The sequence below is a fragment of the Carassius gibelio genome, chromosome A20 (genome assembly GCF_023724105.1).
Source record: "Carassius gibelio isolate Cgi1373 ecotype wild population from Czech Republic chromosome A20, carGib1.2-hapl.c, whole genome shotgun sequence".
Taxonomy (NCBI): domain Eukaryota; kingdom Metazoa; phylum Chordata; class Actinopteri; order Cypriniformes; family Cyprinidae; genus Carassius; species Carassius gibelio.
Genome location: NC_068390.1, coordinates 6,588,608 through 6,607,623, shown reverse-complemented (window position 1 = coordinate 6,607,623; position 19,016 = coordinate 6,588,608). Strand labels below are relative to the sequence as shown.

The 19,016-nt window shown below is 37.8% G+C and overlaps 1 pseudogene; it reads right to left on the bottom strand.

Moving 5' to 3' along the window:
- Window positions 1-14,784: 14,784 nt before the first annotated feature.
- On the bottom strand, window positions 14,785-14,883 carry LOC127939084 (uncharacterized; annotated as a pseudogene).
- Between the last annotated feature and the right edge of the window lie 4,133 nt (window positions 14,884-19,016).

Genomic DNA, 19,016 nt, shown 5'->3' with positions numbered 1-19,016 from the left:
CTTGTTGACTACGTCTTGTATGAATTTTACATATGCACATAAACTGACAGTCACCACTGTTAAGTACTACTAAATATTGTAGAAACATAATTTTCTGTAAAGTTGCTTTTCAATGACTTGTATCGTAAAAAGCGCTATACAAGTAAACTTGAATTGAAAACTTGAATTGAATTATTGGAACAAAGCCTAGTCCACTTTGACTTGTTATATATAAGTATCTAAAACATAAACTGTCATGGATAAAACTCATGTAAGCATTTACAAAAGCAGTGTGTCTACAACAGGTTGGACTGAGTAAAACAGCATGACTGAATGCACAGATGATCAAGCCTTGTGCAACAGTATCATTCATGCTTGACACAATTCAGCTGGGACTTTGCTTTCTTTGCTTTAATGATGTTTGTGTTGCACATTACATTTATGCAAACTTTCTTCAGGCACATTCATTTACATCAAAAAGCAAGTCTGACTACTATATATATTATACTTATTTGATGGAAATACACTGATAAACTTTGACAAAATCAAGTCATTGGTTCCTTATGGGACAACTTTCAGAGACAATTAGCAAACAACTTTTAATACTGATCTACATACAATATTTAAGCAAGTATCTGTTTTGGAGAAGCTGTATAATTTCTGGGGACAATTCTGCATTAGAAATAGGAAGTTCAGTCAGTCAGGTCATCTCCTCTCTCAATATCACACAGTCAGAAATAGGAACTGTGTGGCAACCATGGCATGATAAAAGGAAAAGCAGATTCCTGTCTCATTATTGGCATTTATGTTTGTGTTGGAGACACTACTGAGATCCCTTTGCAAAGTGAATCTTCCAGACATTGATTGTTGATAATGCAGGACGAGACACCAGATGCTTAAAATGCTCAAAGCCAGTTCACCATGTCCACTCTGCTAATAGTGCTATAAAGCTTAAAGATTTCGACTTTTTGGTAGAGGCAGTTCATTTATAGAGAGAATGTGGAATCCATAAATTCCTTATTGAGGAAGGATGAAGCCAATTCTGCAAGTCTGTAGACTGACACTAAATGTAGCCTACACTTACTGCAGACCAGACTATTGTGTTTTTGTAGGTGGGGTTTCCAATTGGCTGTAGATTAATTAAACCAAATGGAAAGTAGTTTGGGATTTCACAAACCATACATGAAAAAGCAGCAATTCTTCTTGGGTTGACCCGCTATTATAGATCTTGTGTATCTAATTTCTTCTCTGTAGCCTGCCCTATTTCAGACCTGACTTAGAAAGGACAGCTCAAGAAAGTCATAGGTTTCAAATGGAGATAGTTCCTTCAAGGTTGCATGTTCTAACAATATTGGTGTGGGTTTCCTATGGGTGTTCAAGTTTCCCCCACAATCCAAAGACAAAGGAATGTTGGTGAGTTGGAAACTGAAATTTGCCAATAGGTGTTACAAACATTATATATATATATATATATATATATATATATATATATATATATATATATATATATATATATATAGAGAGAGAGAGAGAGAGAGAGAGAGAGAGAGAGAGAGAGAGAGAGAGAATTATAGAACTGTTGTTTCTCTGAAACTATTAAGGCGAAGAACCTTGTCCTGCAACAGTCAAATAAATGAATCAGCTATATAACATGTAATGTAAATTGGGAAATCATATACTTATAATATACAACAATGTAAAGTCTCTGCAAAGAGGTCTGGCTTGGTGATATTTGTGTTCCATGTAGTTGAGTAAGCAGTCCGGCAGCGAATTCCTCCTGGGCATCAATGCAATTGGAATCAGAGCCAGAATGCATTTTAACAGCCTTGAAAATGAAGCGTTGTGGGATGCTGATGTCCTGGGGTGCCAAAACGGTCCTAGATTCTTGAACACACAGATGAGGCTCTGAAGTAGGTATACAGAATGTCCTTGACAGTCAGGAACATGTAGTTGTACCTGTGTGCTATAGATCAGCCACTGTGTTTCTGTAGAATGAGGAAGGAAAATTGCATGCTCTGCTGTGTTTAATGACACTTGGGCTCTTGATTTGTGATGAGCGAGCTCTCTAACCTTGAGCATTCTGCAGCGTGTTCTTCCAGGACTGAGCAGTCTGTCATTTTCCTGAGAGACACCAAGTTATTAATGTGACAGTGGGTAAAAGGACGTGTCAGCTGTGATCAATCACACAGCCTCAGCAGGGATAAGAACACTTTTAATAGACCCAATCAGCCCAAGACCACATCAGCAGCGGTAAGGCCACTCTTACAGAGTTTTTCCTGAATGGGAAATGTCTTTCAGAGTTTACAAGGCTACTGGATCTAGGTAACTGAATATTTATGGCAAATGACAAGTCTCGGTTAGCCTAGCCCAGTATATGTAGCAAGGTATATATATATATATATATATATATATATATATATATATATATATATATATATATATATATATATATATATATATATATATATATATATATATATATATACACACATTACATTTACATTAAGTCATTTAGCAGAAGCTTTTATCCAAAGCAACCTACAAATGAGGACAGTGGAAGCAATCAAAAACAACAAAAAGAGCAATGCTATATAAGTGCTATAACAAGTCTCAGTTAGGTTAACACAGTACACGTAGCATGGGCTTTTAAATAATATAATAAATAAAAACTAAGCAGATAGAATAAAAAAAGATGAGAGCAAGCACACACACACACACACAGACACACACACACACACACACACACACACACACACACACACACACACACACACACACACACACACACACACACACACACACAATTGCATAATAAATGAAAAGAAAATAGAATACAAAAAGATTAGAAAGGTAGTTCGATTTTTTAAAAAGAATAGAATTAGAATAGTGATTGTTAAAGTTACAGTTATATATATATATATATATATATATATATATATATATATATATATATATAAAGTTTTATATATATATATATATATATATATATATATATATATATATATATATATATATATATATATATATATATATATATATATATATAATTGTATACAAACACATGCACAAGCACAAATAAAAACAAGAAGATAGAATAGAAAAAAATAGAAAGCTAGTTTTTTTTATATAAAAAGGAATATAAATCGATAAAGTAGAATAGAAAGTGCTAGAGTTAGAGGGTCAAATAAAGATGCAATAGATGTGTTTTAGTCATTTTTGAAGATGACTAAGGACTTAGCTGCTTGGATTAAGCTGGGCAGGTCATTCCACCAGGAGGGAACAGTTAATGAAAAAGTCAGTGAAAGTGATTTTGTGCTTATTTTAGATGGCACAATAATGTATCGTTCACTTGCACAACGCAAGCTTCTAGAGGGCACATAAGTTTACAGTAATGAATTTAGATAAAGTTTACCCCCAAAATTTAAATTATCCAGTGATTTACTCACCCTCAAAGCATCCTAGGTGTATATGACTTTCTTCTTTCAGTGTAATCCAGTCAGAGATATATTAAACATTTTCCAGGCTATTCCAAGCTGTATCATTGCTGACGGTGGGTGGTGCAGTTGAACAGTCCACAAGTCGTCAAATAAAGCGTGTGCATCCATAATAAAATGTGCCTCACATGGCTCCGAGGGGTAAATAAAGGTCTTCTGTAGCGAATCCATGCATTTTTGAAAGAAAAATATCCACATTTCAAATGTAATAAACACTATTACTTCTGATATCTGTCATGTGCAGAAGCCGTTCCAGTGGAACACTGATATCACCATCATCCAGTCCATCTAGAAAGACATGAAGAAACAGAGAAAAACTCACACAGACTAAACCCAGAAGAACTGTGGGGAAATCTCCAAGACACTTCAAGAAACCTACCGGCAAAGCTACCTGAAAAACTACGTGCAAGTGTACCTACTCCTGTGGATCATCCAACAACACAGTATTAAGAATCAAGCGTATGTAAACTGGGTCAAACCCAATATTATTCCCTGTTCTGGACTATATGAAAAATTCTTTTATGTGAAATATCTCATTCAGGTCAGTGCTAAATCAAAAATAACATGCGTTTTGTATGATCCCTCTAATTTTGGTAAAATGCACTTGTGTAAAAATGCTGTAAAGTGAGGATGCTTTCAAAATTGCCATAAATAGTTTATCAATTTTATTTATCAGATTTACTTCAATTAAACAAATCAAATCTTTGGTGCAATTTGAAAATTTGGTGCAACCACCCTTTTTGTTTAAAACAGCATAATCTCTAATAGGAAAATAATCTCATTTGGTATTTTTTTTTACAAATTAGCATCCCATCAAATTTAAACATGCTTTGTGTGTAGACAAAATTGAAGTTGTTATGTACTTGAAGTCTTGACATCCAAAAATAGCTTTTCTTGCTGCATTGATGAGAGAAGTAGGGGTGTCCATTTCATGAATGTCAATTCCATTTTTCAAATATGATCTAAAAGATTTGTTTATAAACTGGACGGATCCGGTTCTCAAGTTTAGTCCACTGACCACTGGACTATAATACTGCTGTATTAGTAAAAACTGCTTAAACTTTGTTCTGTTTGTCACAATAGTCTATCATATGGATTAAGAAGACCTGGAATATAGCACACAAGTTTTATGAACCACTTTTATCATTCTTTTATGATGTGGTTATGGTACTTTTGGGTCCTATTTGGCACATGCTTTTGTTTCCCACAGAATGAAAATGTCATGCCGGTTTGGAGTAGCTGCTCATTGTTTTTCTGATGGTTTCCCATGACAGAAAAAGCACAGATCACAGCAATGTGTTTTATTTATTAGTTAGTTAGTAAATTAAAAATAAATACAATTTCTTGATTTTATCAGGATGCCTGTGATCGATACACCAAGGCAGCGAAATTGGATTATTTGTAATGGAAGTGTCCGAACTCATTTATATTTAATTTAATTTGAATTTTTGCCAACTCTAAACTTCTGCTTTAGTCTTGATTTGATAAATCTCTCACATCTTTACTGACCTTGTTTAACACTTCAGCGCACATGTATTTTCCTGGGGTTTTTGCCTTTAGTGTAAAGGTTTGAAAACACATTTTGCACAGGCCGCACAGGTCCTGTTTGTCAGCTCTGATTAATTTCTCATTGATTCACAGGTAAATGCTCCCAGGCTTTAGACTGCAAAGAGATGAATGAAGAACCAAGCGTTTGTACAAAAGTGGGTCATACCTGCAGTCTAGTGAGCATTTACCCAGTCCTGTGCTCAGAGTGTGCCAGCAACCATTGGCTGCACCCAGTGGGCTGCCTAATAAAAATAAATAAAAAATAAAAACCAGACCTGAGGAAACGGCTCCTTAACCAATATTGTTGCCTCATTATCAGTGTGATAAAGCTAAACGGGTGACGTCCTAACTCGGTTTTGGGTCCATGGTGATTTAGTTAATGGTCCTTTCCAAGGCAAGTGTTAAAGTTTGGTGTGTAACTCTGCACTATTTCTACTACGGACTATTGATGTGCAGCAAACCCAACATCTGTATATGCGTAATTCCAAAATCATCTGTATTTGGCTCAAAATGGATAGGTGGGGCTTAAACAGAAACTTCTGAAAAAACAAGAAACAAAAACTACTTGGAAAGCTGGAATTTTAAATGGAATTATTTTCCCTTAACAAATAAGTGTTTTTTCATAATGCATAAAATTATTTATAAATATAAATTGAATGAATTAATAATTATTTTTATAACTACATCCATTTTTTTTTTTTTTACATTTTTTTTACTTTATTCCATATATAATTATATAGGGCAAAATTGCCCTGTATAAATCACAAAATGTATTATTATTTTTTATTACATACTTTATGTAAAATAAATCTAATGTATGTGAAATAAATGTTTTGTGTATGGTGGGTATTTTTTTGATGATGCTTAAGACAAAGAACAATGCTATTGTAGATCAGGAATTATTAATGATATTAAATGAATTATTACAGTTGCAGTGAGTTTCTCCCCTCTCTGTTCTGCAGAGAATGCCAGACATATGTGTCCACCAGAATTTTTTTAATTTAATTGTAATCTTATTTTATATTAATTGTGTAGAAAAATTAAATAAATATCTGTAAATTATAAAATAACTCACTATCCTGTCACTTCAAAATACAGAATGATGAGGTGAAAATGTGAAAAAGTAATGATTGAGAGGTGAAAACTGCAAAAAAAAAAACATTACTAACTGGGTATTTCAAAATAAAAATAAATAGAATATTGATGATTTCAATATCAATAGACACCGAGGGGTCACCAATATGACAGTCTTGCTCTGCTACACTGCACCATTGTTGTTAGGATGACAAAAAATGTACAAATATATTTTAAAGCTGCGGATTCAACGAGATGCTTCAGTTTTAACAGAGCTAAACATTTCATATATGACAACTGTTTTATGAAAGAAATGGTAAATGACCATCAGTAATCCAGTGCTACAAACTACTAAACTTATTTGTCAAATGTTGACATTAAAAAACATTTTTTTAAAATTATTTTAAATCCTGGGCCTCAATCAGTTTGCGCTCCCCTTCACAAGATACCCTAAAGTGCCTAAAGCATCAGCTGAATTGGGCCAACATTCCATTTTGATTTACTTTTCTAACTTCACTGATTTGATAGCCCATACAACCACAAATTATTATTATTATTATTATTATTATATTTTTTGTGTATGTATTTTTACTATTCAAACATTCTGTTTAGCATTACATTTTTATCATTCCTGATACTCCACAACCCATATCCTGTGCAGAATACTAAGGCTCTGATTTCTGAACATTGGATTACACCTTGCACCATGTTTAGCTCTGCCTAAATTCAGAGGAGTGAGCCTTTGACTCCTTGTCTTTGTTTTTACATCCACATGCATTGGTATTCTAGTGGTATTTGCTTCTCCGGTATGATCTAGTTTAAACACACATCAGGGAGTCTGCCGAGAGCAAACACCGCAGCCCTTGCACTTCATAAATCTAAAGGACAGATGAGGAGGAAAACTATACAGATCGTAATACATCTGAAACACTCTCTCCCTGAGCCAGGGGCGACGCTTTAGTGTTTTGCTCTCACTTTGGATCAGAACCGGTAGATGTCTGCTTGGTCTGGTATAAGGTAAAGTCAATTAAGAAAATTGAAAATACTTGTTTTGAAGGAAGAAATGGCGCTATAGTTCAAAACTAACATCTTCTATTGTTTCACCTCCTGGCTGATTAAAGAGACTAAATATATCCAAGGAATCTGACTATGGAATAAAATACTCCATTAAATGGCTTGACATCTAAAACAATAAATTGACTTGAGAAATATTAAATTAGTTCTGGATTAATTGTAAAGGTTTGATAGAACTGGCTGGAAGACCTGTCAGGAGAGCATTCTGGACAGAGCAAGAGCTTGAGCAAGGAGTTGTGTTACATGTTCCGAAAGAAAGGGCCTGATCTTCTTGATGTTGAATAAAGAAAATCTGCAGGATTGGACAGTTTTAGCAATGTTGTCTGAGAAAGTCAGCTGATCATCAATCATGCCTCCAAGTAAATGCATTGTGTGTGTGGAGACAACCTCACATTCTTTACTGCAATGTTTGGCAATTTATTCAGAAGACATTTGATGTACAACTCTGGACCAATTAGATTGTGAGCTGAGCAAACCAAAGGAAGGGATAAAATATTAATTTGCTTGTTGTGGTTAATTATGACTTGTGTACTTTTATTAAAGAATGTACTTTTATTGATTGGAATGGGCGATATATATATATATGTATATATATATATATATATATATATATATATATATATATATATATATATATATATATATATATATATATATAGTTTTTTTCAAGATAAAGCCATTTTACTTTATCACTTTTAATTAATTTATGACTTCCCAGATTTAAAGTGCAAATATTTAAAAAGTTATTTATGAATGTGGCAGTTATATTATTGTTATTGATTTGTATTTAAACCTCTTAATTAATCTGGTTCCACAATAATTTTTTTATTTAACAGCTAATGGAATGCAAATCTGTGTTCTGTGATTAACTGGCATCAGTTCAAACTATTTACATGGCCATTGCTGAGAATGCTGACTCATGGAGTTAACATGGAGATTTTAACCTGCTAGTGAGAGCGTACCTTTAAATAAAGGTACATCCAAGCCCTAAAAAATCAACTAAAGTTCTGCCTGTTTTCTCCATCATGAAAGGAGGAAGGTCAGTTCCGTGAATCCCGTGAACACCCACCTTATCAAAAGAAGTGCTTGGGTTGTATGAGAAGAAGGCAAGGCCAGAAGTGGATTCTAAAAGCTTACAACTATAGTGTAAATAAACCTGAGCTGGCTGTCCAGAGCTGGCCTTTAAAGTCAGAGCAACACAACAGAGTGCCAGGAAGAGGTCTGTGTTTTCTCTCACAGTATGTTAGTGCTCTTTAGAATTGCATTTGTTTTATTGTGCTCCCTGTAAGAAGACTGAAATTAGATTTTCTTTAATAATCAAGTTTCTCTTCTTAATTAAGAACAAAATTATTTATGTATGTATCAGCTATTTTTGTAGTAGCAATATGTACACTGTTAAGCCTTATTATTGCTATATCCTAAAACATTTTTTCTTTTTCTTTTGTAATATATGCATCTGTATTATTGATGCTGTCCTTGTCTTAAAAGGATATAAATATTCAAAATGTTTTTTTTTCTAAATGATAAATAAGTTTTTGTAAATTTTACCCCAGTGGTCTAATTTTACCTTTTCATTGTATTGTCTCACAATAGTTTTTCCTCCACAACTAAAAAATAAATAAATAAATAAATCACGTGACAACAAATTCTTCAACAATTCGATTCAATTCAATTAATTTCAATTCAAATTTATTTGTATAGCGAGTATTTCACAATACTCATTGTCACAGAACCTTTGATATTCATACATCATACATCATGTATTATAAGGGGCTGGGGGCTACTGCACGATGTGTTTCATATGTGCTTCTGACCTTGTAAAAATGTGAACACCTAGGAAGCTTGAAACAATGACTGACTTACTAAAGCACTCATTATATGAATAATTGATTATAGTACTTGATAAATATCTTGATTGGCCAGTCATTTTTTATGCTACTGAGAATAACATTTACAAAAATGATTAGCATGTAGAGTAGCAAATGTTTTCATCAGTCTTAAGGCAATGTTTACACACCAGCAGATGGCAGCACTGACTGAAGTCTGACGCCCTACTTGGGTCAAATGACAGTTTCCATTCGCTCCCACTGTCTCTCTGTCGATAGTGAACATCCACGAGGCATTTTGCAGGTATCTCACCACACAGCAATTTCTTTAAGGAGGGAAGCCGGGGAATCCTAATCTTATCAAAGCCAAAAATGGAATTACAGGCAGCTGGATGGAGGAATGCCAGAGTGGTAGAGAAAGCGCGGAATAAAAATAATGGAGGAGGCTGTACTGTCCATTTCCTAATTTCATTTCTGACTAATCTCCTAAACTCCTACACAAAGCAAGCACTCCACAAAACAAGCCCTCCAAGAACCTGCTACAAATGTTATGAATGCTTAGCCCTTGAAGGGAGAAATTACTCATTTCCTAATTGACTCAAATTGCTTCATCACTCCACGAGTGCTCATTTGGATGCAGCGAGACGGCTAATTAAAATGCTCTCAGCAAACATCGACAAGCCTTTCCTTCAATTACTTGGAGGCAGATCACACTCGGATAAACAAGTGTACCGCTGCCGCCACTGAAAGTCCATTTGGTTTATGTCTCTGTATTGGAACTGAGCATCTTGACCATGTACCTCATTTAATATGCTTGAACACCCCCAGAAGCTAATCTCGCTCACAGACCATCTGATGCATATTTCACACAAAAACTGTAATCTCTAATCTAAATTAGGTTTACAAGTTGCTACAATGAGCGCTTAAAGAAGTGGTCCTACAAATGGTAATACAGTCTATTCATAAACATATTGTGCATATTAGTAATCTTAGTACCTAAAGTGCACATATTTGTACCCAGATTGTGCATCTTAATACCCTTTTAAAAGGTACCACCCCACTACCAGCTTTTGGGCCTTTATTTTTGTGATTTTTTTATTTTTTTATATAATTAGTATCAATTGAATGAGACATCCTTGAGTACACCTGTATGTTCTCTTATCCACCACCAGCTGGATCTCGAAAATAAACAAATATTGTGAACCTTGAACCACCTGAATGCCAGAAGACAGTAGCTACAGCTCATGTCCAAAGCTTCAGCGTTCAGTGCATTGAGTTAGGTTTGGTTAGAGAAGAAGCAGTAGTTGGCAAATAAAGAGGTCAGCAGTTCCCTTGTGCCTAGACCCCAATGTATCATTACAAAAGAGAAAACTATTTATGTATTCTCTCTTGAAAAGAGGAACCCAGCAATATTACTCATTACTCATCATTCGCAAACATTCAAAAGTAACATTTCCATAACATTCCCCTAAACCCAATGTTCCCATATAAAAAATAAAAATCAATTTTGCATCAGAGAAACTCTTACATTTCACAGCCTTTGTAAAGCTACAGTTTGAGCATGAATATTCAAAGCACAATTAGTTCAGCACAATTTCAGAAATCATAACAACAATAGATGTAGTCATTAGCAAGCATGAGCCTGTTCCCTTAGTTACAGCCCTGGAAAATGGAACTTTTGTTCACTGAATATATAAACTAATATTTGATACAGTTATGCAATGAATATTTTAAGTTCATTGTCTATATTTTGATTGCATTGCTCACAGTAAAATCCAGAAAAATAATTTGTTCAGTACTCAGACCAGCCTAAATGTTTTAGAGAAAAATAGGAATCTCTCATGCCAGTGAATGCTAATTCCTCCTATTTCCTACTCCAGTGAACTCAAGTTTTTAAGAGCATTTGGACTCTAATTGGAGCTCAAGTGACTGCTTCCAACAGAATACACTAATTATTTTTTGTACATACACTACAGATTAGTCCAGCAGGGAAATGCCGAACACCTCTTTTTCAGTTTATTGCCTTTTATTTACTTCTGATTTTGACTAGACTGTCATCGCATAATTTAGCAGTTTTTTTGAACAGCCTTTGCCATAATCCTTATGTATACTTTTACCCATGGTGCCCAAGCATGCTGCCCTGCACAAATAAGCTGATTATCATAAACAGTGTTTTTGCTACACGCCCGAAACAGCCAGACAGATCTGTTGTAGCATGTCTTGTAACTGCTTTTGACAGATGATGAGTAGCAGTAGCATTCTCATGTCTTGTTAAAACAGTACTTTACATTACCGAGTCCAATTCAAATGGCGGACCGGCCAAGTGGAACTGCAATCTGTCTAAAAGTCTATAATACCTGGCAAGACTGGCATGCCCATTCATCTCAATTAAATTGGTTTGTTCTAGTGCAAGGAGAATGAAAGCTGCCATCTTTGCACATGATGAGCACTTAAGCTCAGATCCAGATTTCCAGATATCATAAATGCAATGTGACCTAATGAGACAATAGCCATAGGAAAACAATATCCTGACAGCACTAATTGCCTGATAGGACCACAAGACTGCAACACATTCTCAAACACTTAGCGACTATCCTGAGCTAATGTGAAAGCTTTTTCCCTTTTTCCCCCATGCTCAAAACATTTAATATTATATAGTGAAATATCATAGATTTATGTGTTTGTTTGAAAAATAGTTATTAATGTCAAAATACATCAACAAGTAGATACTAACTACTGTAGTAAAGCCTGACACCTTAATTTTCCTGAGTCGGAAATAACAACATTTCCTCATCCAGTGGTGTTTAATCATACACAATGGAAAAAATAATATGAAAAATAAATGACTAATCAATAAATAAATCAATCAATTGAGTATATAAATGGTTAAAAATTGTTAAATGACCATGGTGTTTGTGTGCCTGACTGGCCAGCAAACTCATTAGACCTGAACCCCATAGAGAATCTATGGGCTATTGTCAAGAGGAAAATGAAAAACAAGAGACCAAAAAAATGCAGATGAGCTGAAGGCCACTATCAAAGAAACCTGGGCTCCCACACCACCTTAGCAGTGCCACAAACTGATCACCTCCATGCCACGCTGAATTGAGGCAAAAATTAAAGAAAAAAGAGCCTCTACCAAGTATTGAGTACATGTGCAGTAAATGAACATACTTTCCAGAAGGCCAACAATTCACAAAAAAATAAAACATTTTTTCATTGGTCTTATTCTAATTTATTGAGATTGGTGAATTGGTGGGTTTTGGTTAAATGTGAGCCAAAATCATCACAATTAAAAGAACCAAAGACATAAACTACTTCGGTCTGTGTGCACTGAATTTATTTAATACGCAAGTTTCACAATTTGAGTTGAATTACTGAAATAAATGATTTTTTCACGACATTCAAATTTATTGAGATGCACCTGTATCTGTTTTCCTCCCACAAGTTATGACTTATTATATTGACTTTGTACTTTAAATTTGTACTGTTTAAATTAGAGTTGTGGTTTTCTCTTAATCCCCATTGGATCGTCTCTAGTAGTTTGTTGTTGTTGTTCCGTCTCATTGGTACAATCTTGTAAATATAAAATGAGATGGAACACATTGGAACGGTTCCATTATTATAGGAGTTGGAACCTGAATATAAACCATTTGTTGGTAAACACAATGTCATTCATTGTCACAATTAATGTCCAACCTTAACCTAACCCACAAGGGGGCATGAGCAGATGAATGAGATCATATGAATTTATTCAAATTCATAACCAATTTAAAAAAAAAATTAATTACATAAAAATGTAAATATCTATGATCAGCTTTTGATAGAGTTACTGCATTGCTCAAAACGGCAGCTGTAGGAGGAAGTCACTTGTCATGCACATTAGCTGGACCAGCCTGGAAAATGCAGATGGACAGGATTAAATGCTTTGTTATTTACTCACTGTGAAGATCAGAAAACAATTTATGATCAGCATTTGTAATAAAATAAACAGGTCAAAGTTTTTAAGGTGGAGTTAATCTTATCTTTGGTTTTACTAATCAAATATGCATTTCCTAATCAGAATGCATTTTGGTTCTGCAGATGGAGATAGAGTGAAGCCACAAGACTTATCCCTTATGACATCAAATAAAAAAAAAAAATCCCAGTAAGGTGTTAATTAATTCAAGAAAAGTGCAGACTGGTACACACACACACACACACACACGTTTGCTTTTGTGAATAGTGGGGACATCCCATAGGCGTAATGGTTTTTATACTGTACAAACTGTATATTCTATGGCTCTACACCAACCCTAAACCTAACCCTAACCCTCACAGGAAACTTTGTGCATTTTTACTTTTTCAAAAAAAACAAACAAACAAACAAAAAATTCTGAATGATTTATAAGTGTTTTGCAAAATGGGGAAATTGGTTATGTCCTCATAAGTCACCCTCTCCTTGAAATACCTGTGTCATACCCATATCATTATACAGAGTTGTGTCCTGATATGTCACAAAAACAAGAGCACACCCCCCCCCCATATATATATATATATATATATATATATATATATATATATATATATATATATATATATATATATGCATTTACTCTCACCTGTATTAAATGGAAGCATCCCTGCTGGTGTGCTAGTCATGCCCCACTCTCTGAGAAACACCACCAGGGGCTCGCAGATGGAGTATTTCAACAGTTCGGCAGAACATGACAGAAATTAGCCAGGCGTGACGGGAAAATACAGGGGCGTGAAATTAACCGCAGCTCTCTCGCCACTCATCTTCCCCCACACATTGTGTTGCTACCCACTGATGTATTCATTTGTATGTGTTTTCCTCCTCGTAAACACTAGGGTACAGATTTGTACATAATATTGTGCATTTCTTTGAAGGATGTAGATGATTTTGTGGTCAGCCAAAATCAGTACACACAAACAGAGAGCCTCAAGCTACAGGTAGTTTTGTATTAAAATACTTCAAAAATGTATTATTGTTATGCTGAGGATATTTGGTCAGTGATTGTCAGGTTCATTTTCAGGTCAAAAGCCAGTTGGATTCCGAACTCTAGGTGAGATTTGGATTAGCCAAGGGCAAAACAGTTGTTGGATGACATCACAGTGGGAAAACGGTGATCTGCCGGCTGTTGTCATCTCATCAGTAGCATTACTGTTCTCACTAGTCAGATCATCAGATAATCAAATTTGGTTCTTTTGCTTTTTTCCACAATCTAAATGTTATTTGCACAAAAGGTAAACCAAAAAAGAATTTGATATTTGATGCTTATCTTCAAACCGACTTGCTAGCTGTCAAGATTATGGACTTTTGTTGAGTTTGTTTTAGTTATGGACTTTCAGTTTTTATTTTTCATTCATTCCTGGTTACTTTGTTTTAATATCACGCTTCTCATTTGTTGTCATTAGTTACCAGTTGTCTTGTGTTGTGTTAATAATCCTCATTTTTTCAACTCCCTAATTTAAGTTGCACCCTCACAGTTTAATTTGTCTGATCACCATCTGATTTAGTGAGTGAGTGAGGTGACATTCAGCCAAGTATGGTGACCCATACTCGAATTCTTGCTCTGCATTTAACCCATCCAGAGTGCACACACACACAGCAGTGAACACACACCGGGAGCAGTGGGCAGCCATTTATGCTGTGGTGCCAAGGGAGCAGTTTGGGGTTCGGTGCCTTACTCAAGGGCACCTCAGTCGTGGTATTGCCGGCCTGAGACACGAACCTACAACCCTAGGGTTAGGAGTCAAACTCTCTAACCACTAGGCCACGACTTCCCTAAAAGATGTAGAGCCTCACGGATTTCATCCTTTTGCAGGGGCCATGCTAATCTGCTATGTATCGATCCAGTTTTAGTATATGTGCCGCCGTTAGTCTGTGTATCCCTGCCTGTATCCTGTTTTCATGAGCTACCATTAAAAGACTTTACTTGGAATTCTTCTTCGTCTTCCGTCTGTTTGGACACATGCAAGTGTGACACTAGTCTTTCACCCCTGTTTAAGACTAGCTCAGCCTTCCTCATTATGACCTTTTGACCTCCCCAGGCCTTTGATCAGGATAAATCTTCCCTAAAGACAATGGGGCAAACAGTCATTAACCTCTCCAGAAGTGGCGCACTGGCGCCTGACAGGAATAATGATCAGCCAGGGCTAATTTTTAATGGAGTATTGGCATCAATCTAAACATCCTTTAATAACACCACAGGGGACACATATTCTGCCTTTACTCTGTTGTCTGCTATCCTGATTTAGTCCCTTATAAACCTTTATACAAATATAGGAGCAGACCCCTGTCAAAAAGCCAGTGTATGTTTAGTCAAAAAGACACTTGAAGTTTGCATCTTTCAGTTTTAGATCTAGATTATAAAAGAGGGTCATGTTTAACTAAATGTTTCAGGCATTATGTAACATCAATGCAATTAATTATTATTTTTTTTTTGCACTGAAATTAATCATTTATTAACCAAAATAAATAAATAAATAAATAAATAAATAAATAAATAAATAAATAAATAAATAAATAATTTAAAGGATTCTCTTGGAAGTTGGAAAGAAAACCCCCTGTTGTTAGAGTTATTATTAATTCATTTATTATGAATTATTTAATAATTCTAATTAAAAACAGTCAATAATAATAGACATTCCAGATATAAGAGAACAATACGCAAAGTTTGGGTAATAAAATATTAACAACCTGGAAAATTAAAAATGATTTATACAGTAAGTATTTAATTAAAACTAAGTAGTGCTTATTTTTATATTAACATAGTATGTGTGACCTATATGCTAGGCAACAATCATACGATGCAATCCCAGTCAACAGGTGCAATTTAGCAAGAATATACACTGCGGACCTATTTGTTATAATAGTGTTTTTATACATATAGGCTACTATAGACATTTTTGACTATGGGATACATTTTCTATTATTGCTTGTATATACGATGGAGATTACTGAAGAACATTGGTAATCTGCTAGTAAAGTTATAATTTTATTTAGAAATTTCAATATAGGCTACTTACATGATGAAACTGTATTATATACAGACATTTTCAGCTGCGAGTCACATCACCAGCATGTCACATTCACACAATATCTTTGTCATGATTCTGCCCTCGTGTCATTGATTTTTCCTAGTCTTGAGGCAGGATCATGGCAGACCCGTGTTTTGTGTTCAAGCACATGGCCTTGTCTTTGGGCCATGTGCTTGTGTTGTCTCGTTCCCTTGCCCCGCCCCCCTTGTTAACCTAGTCGTGTCTTGATTGTCCCATCTGTGCCACCTGTCGTGTCTTGATTGTTTCCCCTATTTAGGTCTCCAAGTGTGCTCTGTCTTGCGTCGGTTCATTGTGATTTGTGTACCTCATATGTGTTCATCATTCGTGATTGTACCTTGTCCTTGAAACTCCTCGAAGTCTTTTGTCCTGCAGTGAGTGTTTGTTAGTAGTTAGTGTTCAGTCTTTGTTTACCTTGTTTATTGTGTTTTGTAGAATTATTTAGTGTTTACCCTAGCCCTTGTTTTCCCCCTCGTGGGTTTTTATTTTTCCCCTTTTTGTGAATAAACCTGTTTGTGTTGTAAATCCTGTCTGCACCTGAGTTCCTCCTTGCCAAGATCCTGACAGAATGAACCGACCAAAAAGGAACTCAGCAGGCAGGAGGTCCTCCGAGCTCCAACACCTGTTGGAGTTCCGGAGGCAGTGCTGGACGTCATCCCCCACCGACAGGAAGGGGGTCACCCTCCCATACTCGCCCGAGGGGGAGTGGATCCTCCGTAATTATGCCCGGCTGTGGGAAAGCATCTCCCAGGAGGAGCCACAGAGGTCCCCTCCACCTACCCAGCTGCCAACAATCCCTGAGGGTCGTGTCCTGGCCGTGGCAACCCTGGGGGATCAGGCAAGCCCCTCCCAGAGTCCTGAGGTGCCCTCCACAGCCAGCAGTCTCCCCATGAAACGAGGGAGACGGTTTTCATGGGAGTCAACTTCTGAGTCTTCGGCGTCCGAGACTGCCCTGCCCGAGACCAAACTCCCCCAACCCGCCTCTGACCCAGCTGTGGCCTCTGCACCGCGCCCAAGGAGGAAGAGGAGGAAGAGGGGGCCTGCCAGTCCTGTGACCCTGTCTCCTCCCGTGCCAGCAGCGGAGAGCGCTGGCGTGCCCGTGCCAGCAGCGGAGAGCGCTGGCGTGCCCGTGCCAGCAGCGGAGAGCGCTGGCGTGCCCGTGCCAGCAGCGGAGAGCGCTGGCGTGCCCGTGCCAGCAGCGGTGGGCGTGCCCGTGCCAGCAGCGGTGGGCGTTCCCGTGCCAGCAGCGGAGAGAGCTGGCGTGCCCGTGCCAGCAGCGGTGAGCGTGCCCGTGCCAGCAGCGGTGGGCGTGCCCGTCCCAGCAGCGGAGAGAGCTGGCGTGCCAGCAGCGGTGAGCGCTGGCGTGCCCGAGCCAGCAGCGGTGAGCGTGTCCGAGCCAGCAGCGGAGAGCGCTGGCGTGCCCGAGCCGGCAAAGAAGAGGGCAGTATGCAAGTCGGCAGTCGTGAGAGCGCAGGAGAGTGCCGCGGCCGACTCTGCAGCAAAGACTTTAGTTCAGTGTATCTCATCTCGTAAGGAGATGCCAATTGTCTTAGCGGCTAAAGCCTTTTCTGATTATTTGTCTAGTCTTGTCCGTATCCTAGAAGTCCCCGTCAGTCCTGTCTTGTCCTCAGACCCTGTCCCCAGAAATCCCGAGTGTCCTGATGTCGTCTCCCCGTGTCCCGTAGATGTTGTCTCCCCGTGTCCCGTGAGTGTTGCCCCGTGTCCTGCTGATGAAGTCATGTATCCTGTTGATGTGGCCCCGTGTCCCGTAGATGTCCCGTGTCCAGTAGATGTTGCCCCGTGTCCCGTAGATGTCCCGTGTCCAGTAGATGTTGTCGTCCCGTGTCCAGTAGATGTTGTCGTCCCGTGTCCAGTAGATGTTGTCCCCCCGTGTCCAGCTGTCGTCTCCCCGCGTCCCGTAAGTCTTGCCCCGCATCCCGTAAGTGTTGCCCCGCGTCCCTTGTCTGCTCCTATCATGTCCCCTGTCAGTTGTCCCGAGACCCCTCCCCGCCCCTCACCACCCAGACCTGCCCGTACCCCCCGTCGTCAGCCTTCGTCCTGTCCTCCTAAGATCCCTACCCCTCCCACCCACCCTGGTCTGTCCCCCATGAACTTTGTGCTCCCGCCTCCTCCCCTTCCCTGTTTGTTTTTTTTGATATGTCACCCTAACCCTGCCATTGTGTATTCATGTTTGCCTTTGTTATTATTTGTCATGTCTTGTTGGTTTGTGTCTGTGTCCCAGTCTGTCATGTCAGTCATGTCCCGTGTTTGATGTTCCCTTGAGGAGCGTCTGGAAGCCGCTCCTTAAGGGAGGGGTTCTGTCATGATTCTGCCCTCGTGTCATTGATTTTTCCTAGTCTTGAGGCAGGATCATGGCAGACCCGTGTTTTGTGTTCAAGCACATGGCCTTGTCTTTGGGCCATGTGCTTGTGTTGTCTCGTTCCCTTGCCCCGCCCCCCTTGTTAACCTAGTCGTGTCTTGATTGTCCCATCTGTGCCACCTGTCGTGTCTTGATTGTTTCCCCTATTTAGGTCTCCAAGTGTGCTCTGTCTTGCGTCGGTTCATTGTGATTTGTGTACCTCATATGTGTTCATCATTCGTGATTGTACCTTGTCCTTGAAACTCCTCGAAGTCTTTTGTCCTGCAGTGAGTGTTTGTTAGTAGTTAGTGTTCAGTCTTTGTTTACCTTGTTTATTGTGTTTTGTAGAATTATTTAGTGTTTACCCTAGCCCTTGTTTTCCCCCTCGTGGGTTTTTATTTTTCCCCTTTTTGTGAATAAACCTGTTTGTGTTGTAAATCCTGTCTGCACCTGAGTTCCTCCTTGCCAAGATCCTGACAATCTTTGACTCTTTTGACTTTTAATAAAAAAATAAAATACAAATAAAATAATAACTTCAAAACAGATTACATCACTTCTTATTCATTTAAAACAAACTTTTAAAATATACTTTTCATGTCA